This window comes from Coturnix japonica, chromosome 2 (genome assembly GCF_001577835.2).
Source record: "Coturnix japonica isolate 7356 chromosome 2, Coturnix japonica 2.1, whole genome shotgun sequence".
Classification (NCBI taxonomy): domain Eukaryota; kingdom Metazoa; phylum Chordata; class Aves; order Galliformes; family Phasianidae; genus Coturnix; species Coturnix japonica.
In genome coordinates this window covers 121,088,592-121,100,237 of record NC_029517.1, presented here as the reverse complement: position 1 = coordinate 121,100,237, position 11,646 = coordinate 121,088,592, and the positions used below count along the sequence as shown (strand labels likewise).

Sequence of the window (11,646 nt, the reverse complement as noted above, 5' to 3'; positions counted from 1 at the left end):
TAATTCATTTAAGTATGATTAAAAGTCTTTACACATAGCATTATGTTTTTTTCTGATAATCTGTTTTTGCTGAACTGACAGAAGACAGAAAATTTGATAGATGTTTTAATGATCCCATAAATGTTTATTACATGTCTATATATATTTAAATAAAGCTTATTTTTATATAATACAAAGATTGTCTCTTAAGTTACTTTGACATATATCAAATTTGTCTATTTTTATTGTATTAAGAAGAAACTTTCATATTTATTTTCTAATGACTTCTGTTTTATCTACTTACTGTTAATTTGACTCTCAGTCAAATGATCTGGAACTGAACCATTGGAACAACAACTCTGCATTTTAACAGTGTTTACTTTAAGGAAGCATTTCTAAAAACTCATGAATCATCAGAAGGAATTTTTCTTTTAGTTTTATTTTTTAATTTAAAATGAAAAATATTACTTGGAGAAAAAGGGAAAAATATTATGATGGATACAAAATAACTGTAGCTTATAAGAAAAACTGTTATTTCAATTATAAAATTAATATGTGGAGCATTGTGGTTCTTCAGATAGCAAGATCTGATATTTATTTCAATATAAGGAATCAGAACAGACTTCTCATAAGTAAGACGGATGTTCATCTTACTAACATATCAATGTTGTACTAATTCTGTACAAATTACTGATAACAAAACTTAGATAAATATTTCTACTTAATCATTGTTTGCTTTTACTAAATAAATTTGAAATTCAGGCAGTTGACTGGGTCACATGTACAGAGGACAGAAGCAAGATTATCTGAAATATTTCAAAGCAGGCAAAAGTGTCAGAGAATTAGACTATATTAAGTTAATGTAGTTGACAAATGTGAATCCTGAATTTCCTCTACAGCAAAACTGTGGTTTGCTTTGTTATACTGGGTTCTGATTATTTGGGGAGGTGGACATTTGTACTACTTATGAGACTTATAAAGACTACATCAGACTTTGGTTACAGCACACAATTCCCTTTGAAGAAACTGGAAATTACCATGGGGCATTTTAGAGTGGCCATCTAGTGTTTTCCATGAGAGTTAGCCCTCAAACCTAATGACATGATTCAAGCCCTGATATTTCAATTTGCCTGTTTAGAGAAAAATAAAATAAAATAAAATAAAAATAGAATAAAATAAAATAATTTATGGTGTAACCATTCCTGGGCTCCTGAAAGCTACATATTTTATGTAAAGAGCACCATAGCACTATTTGATAATTATCTGCTACAAATTACTATTGCCAGTGTTGTCACCATCATTAGTTATGCATTTTTACCAATGATGATAAAGAGCCAAATGCTGCTTCTCCATTATCATTTCTGGAAAGCAATTCAAATTAAGAAGCCAATAAATAGGGACACATTAAATTTTCCACTGATATCAGTTTGACAGTCTTGATCTTCTACTGATGAAAAAAACCACCAACAACAACAAAACAACAACAACAAAAAACAAAAAACAAACAAAAAACCCCGATATTAGATAATATGTCTTTAAAGTATGCCAGAGAAAATCTCAAATTTTAGAAATCTTATTCTTTTTAAGTGCTCTTTCAAATTATTTTACCAGTATATTTTTAGAATAATCACTAAATCATCTCTTGCTAAGACTTTTTGAGAAAGTATTATCTTCTTTCTGGCAGAATATATTAATTGATGGAACTAATGAATGTAATGGAAGCAAAGTTTTGTGGCTTTTATTATTAATTCAAATTCTTTGAGAACAGAATTGCTGAGGTACTAATAGGATGGCTCTTGCTCTTACCCTTGCCATCAGAGTGGTTCTAAAGAATGCTTGTCAATATAGTGACAGGCACTTAAATATAAATGGTATCTGTAAAGATAAGAATGAGAAACAGTTTATTTCTGGGATATTAGTACCCTGACTAAAATACAGGGATAACATATTCTGAAGCCTAGTTCTAAATCTAAGAGAAAACTATAAAAAAAAATGGTATCTGAGCTCCACAATACAAAAAGGATGTTAAGTTACTTGACATTCTTCAGATCAATGCACCAAAGCTGATTAAAGGTCTGGCCAGCTTGTCCTATGAGGACTGAGGACAGTTCAGTGGACTAATCTGGAGAAAACGAGGCCAAGAGGTTACCTCATTGCTCTGTACAACTTCCTGAGGAGAAGAAGAGAGGCAGGTGCCGGTCTTGTCTGGTAATGAATGACAGGAAACAAGAGAACAAATAAAACCTCTGCCAGGGGAGTTTCGGAATGGACTTTAGAAAAAAATTGATTTACTTTAATGTTTGTCATACAGAGGCCTTTGACATAGTCGCCCATAACATCATTCTGTCCAAGCTGGAAATATATGGATTTCATGAGAGGTCTGTTCAATGGACAAGGAACTGGTTGCGAGATCAGAACTAGATAGCAGAGAACAGTGGCTCAGTGTCCAGATGGAGACTGGTGACAAGTGGTGTGTCAAGATGTGTGGTACAGTCAACATCATTTAGAGAGAACTGGAGAGGCTTAAGCAGTGGGACCATGCAAACCTCATGAGATTTAATAAGTCCCAGTCCAGGTCTTGTACCTGGGTCATGGCAACCTATGCTATCAGTACAAGCTGGGGGATGTAAAGATGGAGCACAGCCCTGCTGAAAAGGACCTGGGAGTACTGGTGGATGATAAGCTGGACATAAGCTAGCAATGTGTCCTTACAGCCCAGAAAGCAAACCTATCCTAGGCTTCATCAAAATACGTGTGGTTAGTAAGTCAAGAGATGTGATCCTGTCCCTCTACTCTGTGCTGATGAGAATTTTCCTGGAGTACAGTGTTCAGATGTGGAGCCTTCAGTACAGGAAAGACTGGGACCTGGTATAGTGTGTAGAGGAGGGCCAGAAAAAAATGATCCAAGGAATGCAACACCAGACCAGTTAGCCTCACATCTACATCTCTGAATATGATGGAACAGATCCTTCTATAAGACAAATTAAGATACATGCAATACAAGGATGTGATCCAAGAGAGCTTGAACTGCTTGATTAAGGATATGTCATTCCTCACCAATCTGGTGACCTACTACAATGGATCGGACAAAATGGCTACCTGGACTTGAGCAAGTCTTTGACATAGTTTCATACCACATCTTTGTATCTAAATTAAAGAAATATAAGTTTAATATCTGGATTATGTGTAATTATTTGGTATGCAACAAATTGGATGGTCACAGGCAGGAGGTTGATGTCCATGGTTCTATGTTGAGATGGAGGCTGGTGATGGGTGGTGTCCACCAGAGGCCCATCCTGGGACTTTTACACTTTAATGCCTTTGTCAGTGACATACTGGATGGGATCAAATGCACCCTCAGAAAGTTTGTGGATGACACCAAACTGAGTGGCGCAGTTGATACACCAGAAGGAAAGAATGCCATCCAAAGGGACCTAGCCAAGCTTGGAAGAAGAGCCTATATGAACTTAATGAGGTTTGACACCCTATGAGGTGTTGCCCTTGAGTCAGAACAGTCTCAAATATGTGAGGGAAAAGAACTTGAGTGTAGCCCTGCTGAGGACTAAGTGTTCCAGGTAAATGAAAAACATGATGTGAGCTACCTGTGGGTTCCTGCAGCCCAGAAGGCCAATGGTATCCTGCGTTAAATCAGAAGAGGAAAATCCATCAGGACAATAGCTGTAATTGTTCCCCTCTACTCCATCCTCATGAGGCCCCATCTGGAGTATTGCATCTAGGTTTGGAATATCCAGCACAAGAAAGAATTGGAATTCTTGAAGTGGATCCAGAGGAGGGTAAGGAAGATGTTCAGAGGGCTGGAGCACTTCTCCTGAGAAGAAAGGCTGAGATGGGCTTGCTCAGCCTGGAAAAGAGAAGGGGGAGACCTCACTGTGACTCTATAACAGACTCTATAACCAGAGTTAGGTTATAAAGCAGGGATGTGTTTATTCAGAGCAGGGTACAAAGGGGAATCACTCCTCCTGTCTTGCACACCGAAAGGCAGGAGCGTTACAAAGTTATATATATATTCGAATATATATTCGTCAAATTTGGGAGAAATCATTAACATATTCATTGTTTATCTGGAACCTCATTTACATGCTGTCCCTCCTACTGACGCGTGCGCACTCCGTAGTGGGGGTCTCACTCCGGTGGTCGTTGGGATGAAGTCAGAAGTCTTCCTCAGGTTACTTCGACCCAGCTCCTCTACTCAATCAGTCAAAATCAATTTCTTTGGCTACCTTTCCTTTCTAGCTGTACTGTCTTAACTATAGACTCAGCTGTGCTATCCCAGCTGTATTAGCAATGTCGACATGTCCCACTAGTCCTATTCTTCTGACATTCCCCAAGGCCTAGGATGCTTAATCTTCATTAAGGGTCCCTATTTTCTTGATTCTTGTTGCAGCCTTCCAAGAATTAAAGGGAGCTTATAAACAGGAGGGAAATAAAATTTTTACACTGGTAGACAGTGATAGAACTAGAGATAATGCATTTTAAAAAAAAGAGCATAGATTCAGATGTTTAGTGGAAATTCTTCACTCAAAGGATGGTGAAGCACTGGCACAGGCTCCCAGAGAAGCCCTGGAAACATTCAAGGCTAGATTGGTCTGAACTCTGAGTGGCTTGATCTAGTGACTGGCAACCCTGCCCACAACAAAAGAGTTGGGAGTAGAGGATCTTTGAGCCCCTTTCATCCCAAGCCATTCTATGATTCTGGATTATTTCCTTGGCACAGTTATGCTTCTCCATAAAGAAAAAGCATGCTTTTCACTTTATATGTTTAAGTGGCAACTGTACCACAGGAGACAAAAAGAACTGGGATAAATAATCAATGTTTCCACAACATATTAAATACATATATAGAATCATAGAATCATACATACATACATATATATATATGTATATATATATATGAAAAAATAGCAGGTTTTCATTCCCAGGTACCTTTAAGAAATATCTTATAGAGGTTAAAAACAAGATGCAGAATATCAAACAATAGCAGAACAGGTGTATGATTATCATATTTTGCTACATTATGGAAGTTTATTTACCTGAATCATTATTGATCTGGGATATATTGTCAGCTAGTACTTGTTTGTTTCCCTAGAGCTGCAGTAACTAGTGCTGTATGACTTTAAAGGAACATAGATAACCAGATAACCAAAACAGTTGATAAGTGTTCATTTTAAGTAAAAAACAGATACCTACTTTAAAATAGGTACACTGGAAATGTTTACATTTGGCTAAAAAACAGTGCCAAAGGAACAGATAAGAACTTTTTTTTTTTTTTCTTTTTTTTTTCCTATTACTGTTTTTGTTTTGTTTACTCAGATAATATTTAGGTCAAATTTAAGGTTTATTTGAGAATGTGAAGACTTTATCTCATCTTTCCTGCCTTCCATTTACACATTAAAGCATGCTAAGAGGCATCATCTGCAGATTGACAGGTGTTTGGTTTTTTTCTTTGTTTGTTTAAGTTTGGGTGGGGATGTTTTTGTGTATGATAATTTCCAGGTTTAAATTTAGTCTGAATAGCAGCAAAATTACTAAGATTAGGAACAGCTGTTGTATAAATTTATTTGGTAGGTTTCCTAGGCTTCAGTGCTTAGCAGACAATAAAACATAATTCCCAATTTCACTATTCAAGTACAATTACTTTTTTCTTACTTCTGTCTTCTTTTCCCCTTAGCTCATTTCTTCTCTCTCTGCACCCTTTACCAGCTCATTGTTTAGATGTTCTGAAAAGAAAAAAAAAACAAATAAAAACAAACTAATTGGTTACCTTGCCTAAATACTGCATCTAATATTCTTTTTCCAGCTCAGGCTTTTCTCTTTCGGCATCTTCATTTTTTATTATTTTTTAATTCATTTTTTATTACAGAATTCCTTGAAAAATTAACTGAGGATTACGTACTGCTCTTGAAAGTACTAGATGTAATTCGAGTTATTCAGAGAGGGAAATCTGAATTGAATAAAAACAGCCCACCCTCATCCAAAAAATTAACCAGGGAGAAAAAAGTTGAACTATATCAGAGTTGGAATCCGCCCTGTTGCTAAAGTAATAATATAGAAGTTATTCAAATTTATCCAAGTGCAAAATTTCATCTTTTGCAGTCCAGATTTAAAGTACAAATATGGAATTAAGGACCAGGACAGGACATTACTATCTTACATTATGCCCTCAGTGTAAGTAAATGAATTCTGTTTTAATTTGACTGTTAAAAGTACAAGAAGACTTCAGGAACTTTTTAAAAATATTGGCAGAGTCCGATTGTTCCCAGCTACTCAGGTCAGAATACAGAACCAGACAAGTGAAGATCAATACTGTTAACAGATACAGAAAATATGTAAAAAAGGATACTCTCCTTAATAACTTTCATAACGTTTTGCTTCTTTAAAAGCATTTTTGGCATTTACAACTATTGACTGCTCTGTGTAAAATTTGTTTGTTGCACACTATTAAAATAAATGATGTACTCAAAGGCTTCTTATTGGGTGCTGTAACTGAAATCTGTTTAATACTGTTTTAATATTGTGAGTAGTGTGAATCAGAAGTAGTAATTATTCTTGTCTTATTAAATAACCACTGAGTTTCCCATCCTTCTTACCTTAAAAGTAAGAGTAATTTGCATCTTAATTAGATGTTAAGAGAAACACAGAAGCATTTAGGCTGGAAGGGACCACTGCAGATTATCTAGTCCAAGCACCCCCACTGCTAGACAACTCAAGCAAGGTCAGCAGAGCAAGTTGATCAGGAGCATGTTCAGCTGGGTATGACTATCTCCACAGATGAGTATGAGATAGTTTCACTGTCTTTCAGTGTTCGGCCAGACTCATTTTATTTAGCTCAGATGGAATTTCTTATTTTCTATTTCTAGCCATTGCCCCTTGTCCTGTCTCTGGTAACTGCCAAGAATAGTCTCACTCCCTTGCCTTCATTCCTTCCCATCAGGTAAGAGGTAATATATACAGTGATAAGATCACTGTACTGAGCTTCCTCTTCTTTAGGCTGAGCAGTCCCACCTCTCCCAGCCTTTTGTCACTTCAGATCCTTCATTATCTTTGGGGTCCTGTCTTTGACTATTTCAGTAGCTTCATATTGCTCTTGCAACAGACAACTCAGAACACAGTACTCTAGATGCAGACTCACTAGTACTGAGAAAGATGACAGCACTGTCTGTCTAATGCCAGCCAGGAAACTGTTGGCCTTTTTCGGCAGTGGAATATTGCTTGTCCACAGCCAACTTGTTGTCCAACAAAACTAAGAGATCCTTCTTGGCAAGGATGTTTTCCAAGTCCCCATTGTTTACCAGTAGCAGGAGTTATTTCTACCTGGACACAGGACTTTGCATGTCGCATTGAAGAACTTAATCAGATTTTTTTTTATTTTTTTTTTCCTATACTCATTTATTCCATTCATCATGGCCATTCAGAGACAATTAAGAGTGTCCGGGAAACTGGAGTGACATCAGCCAATTCTCTCAGCACTCTTGGTTGCAACCTGGACAATACCATTGGCTTATGTACGTTCAGGTTTTCCAAATGCTCACTAATGTAGGGCATAATACAATCCACTGAGGGCAAGTGATCCTCATTCCAGATTTTCTGCCTTGACTGACCTGACATAAAGGTTCTTGGGTAAACACACTGACAAGGTCTGTCTGCTTAGTTGGGAGTTGAGAGAACCCTAATATGCTCCACGGATCTTCACTGATGAGGTTCTTTTTGCAGAGAAAAATACTGCCATAATGAACTGATGTTCCAGGAAAAATGGAGTCAGCAACTGTCCAATGTATGTATCTACAACAAAAAAGTACAAAAATTTATTCACTATTAAAAAAACTTACCTGCAAGAGCTTCTCCTCATGAAGTCTCATGGACAATGCAAGTTGTAATAAAATAATGAAAACTGAACCACTATGTCCTTCTCTATTACAGAAACTTAGAAGCCTACAACTGCTACTTTCAAACACTCACAAGTTGAGTAACCTTTATTGGGTTAAGGTCCTGGCACCTATGTTATCAGTAACTCAAGATTCCTGTAGGTTGGTCTTAATAATAACCAGTAAGGGAAAAAATAAACTGGATTCCCCAATATTCTCCATGTCATTTGTCACAAGCTCCACTTCCCCATTCAGAAGCAGACCCACATTTCCATAGTATTTCATAGCAGGTTTCCTGCTGCTTTACTTGATATCCGACTTGTCAGGATGAACCTTTTTTGAGCTCATTGGAGGAAATTCTTGATTATCAGTCACCTCTCTGAACCCCTCTTGCCTCTGGGACCTTACCATATATATTCCAAGATCTCTGAAGGAATCGAAGTCTGCTCTCCTGAAATGTGGTAGGTTTGCCCTCCTCTCTCTTCTTTGGATCCTGAACTCTCCCAACCCCAGGTCTCTGCAAACGAGGCAGCTTTTCCTTCACTTCTTTGATTAGTTCTTTTTATTTTGTCAGCATCGAGTCCAGCGGAATACCTCTGCTTCCTGATGTACACTTTTCTGTTCCAGGAAGTTGTCCAGAAAACACTCTAAAAATCTCTCAAATTGCATGAACGCTGCTGTATTATCCATTTTAAAAAAAAATGTAATGGTTGTTAAAAACTCCCATGAGAGCAAGGGTCTGTGAACAGGAGGTTTCTTCCTTCCAGGAAGGCCTAATCCTTCCTGCTCAAGAAGTCTACTGAAGATACAAGAGCTCTTGTGTATATATTCACTAACCTTCACCCAGAAGCTCTTGGCTCATTCCTGAGCCATCCTATGGCCATGCACTCCAGCTGTGCCACACAAAGGGCAACTCCTCCAAACATTCTCAAGCTCTCCTTCCTAAAATAGCCTATATTCCTATATCATTACAGTGTTATAGTTATGTGCAACATTCCACATCTTTGTTCAGTCTCAGTGTAGTTGTAATGAAAGAACCATAAAGAAAAGGAGGATTGGAGGGGACTGGTTGCTTTAATAACAAGAAAGAAAAACAACATTAGCTTGAGGCAATCTTTTGCTTTACTTGTTTATATGATCAAAATAAGACTTCAAAAATGGAAGCAGCTTGTGCCTGTTTTGTATTAGTATGACAGGTTTAAGATGTAGGGAGTACAAGACTTTGGCTCGAAACTGACTGGCTGATTAAATTTGATAGCTCTGTAATAGAATTTTATAAGACTTTGCAGAGGTGTATAGCATAGAAATGTGATGGCATGCTGAATAAGCTCTTACCCTCTGCTTTTTTCTTTTTCTTTATATACCAATACTGTTTCAAACAAGGCCATGGAATGTATTCCTTGACTAAAAGTCTTATTACATTTAATTTATGCCAAGGGATAAGCACATGGGAAATACCAAACTTTTCATTTATTTGAACTACATTAACCAGTAAAATGCACACGTTGCAGACTGCAAAGAAGTTTGCATCTTATCTTTTGAAAATTGATCACAAGAGATATACTTGATCCAGTTCGTGCTTTCTTATTTTTTCTTATTAGCAGTATTAGCAGTATTGTCTTACCACAGCATTATTAAAAAAAAAAAACCAAAAAAAAAAACAAACAAAACCAACCAAACAAACAAACAAAAAAAATCAACCCAAGAACATCAAAAAACAAATTAACTTTTACCAATCAAATCTCGTTCAAAATGATATTTCAGTTTCAGGGGAAAAGGAAAGGCTGAGGCTAATCCAATCATTTCTGAATGTAAAACATGACATGGACAGAATTAAGTTATGTAGGAATAAGAATGTTATTTTCCTTTTATAGTACTAAATTCTCTCAACATATTACTGTGATGAATATAAGGTAATTAGAGCCAATTAAAGATATTCCAAGTGACTTTAGTAGGTTGAATGATAGCAACAAAGCTGGAAGGGCAGGGAGGCATGTCCTTTGAGGAGCAGTTATTAGAAGATAACATACTTGTTCAGCTAAGAGAAAAGGAGTTTGAGGGTAAACTCACTGCTCTTCATAGCAGAAACAGATGTACTTATTTAGCATCGGAATGCATGGTCAGAACTAAAAGATGTGCCAGGGAAGGTTCAGACTGGCACTGGGAAAACCTTCTTTACCTGAAGAGCCATTAAGACACAGGAACAGGCTTGCACTAGTAGTTGATGTCCTCCGCTTGTTCATAATTAAGAGGCGTTCAGATAACATTCTTGATGGTATGCTTGAAATTCCAGCCAGCCCTAAAGTAGTCTGATAAACTTGATTGTAGAGAAAGGTGCTAGAAGATACAATTGTTTTTAAACAGTTTAGAATCATCAACTTAAGACAGACATCATAATCTGTAAATAATGAAGGAATTGCTTACCCTGTTCCAAGGATCAGGGTTCACCAAACACTCCAAAGAAAGATATCTCTAAGTTAAGATGCTTCCCTTGTGGCTGCCAGCCCATAAACAAAGTCTGTTCCTTCCAGTTGCTTATTCAGGTGATTTGCTTACACCTGTGCTCCCAGGGATGGTTACACCTCTTCAGCAGGTGCTCAATCACTACATCAGGACATAACTTAACAGTTCCCATATAATGATATATAATAGCTGTTCAAAAAGTAATATCATTTACTTTATTAGATTGGCCTACTAAGGCAGATATTTCTAGTGTGGCAGTAAAAGCTGAACCTTCCTGCCAATCCTACAATGTGTTGCCATGTAACAGATAGCAGGTGATGGGCAGCCAGACAAAATAGCACCTGGTATGGAAGCATGTACGAAACAAAGGTGTGCAGTTGAATGATTCCATGTGGAAAAAAAAAATTAAATAAAAAAAAAAAATAAATGCACCTATTGGCATTTATCAGTACTTGTTGAAATATGTTTTTGGAGACTGAATAGTGGATGGGAGCAAAGTGGCAGCTGGAATGCTCAGGCAAATTTTTCCTAGCAACAATGCCATCATTGATGCTATGAAACAGTGGGTCACCTTCACTGGTACTGATTTTTACAAGTGTGGCTAATGGTAGTGACTATGTTGAAAAACACTGCTTTGTAGCTGATAATTTGATCTATCAGATAGTGTTATTGTGTTCTTTGTGTCTGTTGTAATTTACATGGAAATAATAGGCCTTATTTTCAGAGCAACCTACATATATAAGTCTCTTCCAACTGAAAATGATCAATTCTGTTCCACATATGTTTCAGAATGAAAGGATTATTATTATTATTATTATTATTTTCCAACATTGTTTTTCTAGCCTTGAGTAGTGTAGTACTGTCACACTATACACATACAAGAGTTTGTCATAAAGCTAAGGACAGAAATACTAGAGATATTTATGTAGTAATCTGAAAAATAAATAAATAAAATAAAAGCCACAATTAGAGACACTGAATACCCAGGCATAAGAGGCCATGCTTTTGCACTATTTCTTCAAAGTTTGCTGAGGATTGACAAGTCCAAGCAAGTCCTGGGCAAAGACTGAGAAATCCTTTGTCTGAGGGACACAGATGGACAAGGCCAGGGGCAACTAGAGAGAGAGATAATCTGCAGATGAATGGCCGTGAAGTGGTCTTTTGTGGGGGCTTATCTGGAGGAAGATGGCTATCTCAGGGGGTGTTGTACATGACTCTTACCCAAACACCCAGGAAAGTTCCATAGGCAGGAAAAAGGAGGATAAAAGAGGGATCAGCAATCATGAAGTTAGGTTTTCTGACATCAGATTCCTCACAATGT

The 11,646-nt window shown here is 37.1% G+C and overlaps 1 long non-coding RNA gene across 1 annotated transcript; it reads right to left on the bottom strand.

Annotated features, from left to right (window-relative positions):
• Positions 1-5,321: 5,321 nt before the first annotated feature.
• Positions 5,322-10,726, bottom strand: LOC107310479. Its single transcript, XR_004306078.1, has 3 exons — positions 10,042-10,726; positions 7,599-7,779; positions 5,322-5,717 (listed from the first exon to the last, which is right to left on the bottom strand). It is a non-coding gene; the product is annotated as an uncharacterized LOC107310479 (long non-coding RNA).
• Positions 10,727-11,646: the final 920 nt, after the last annotated feature.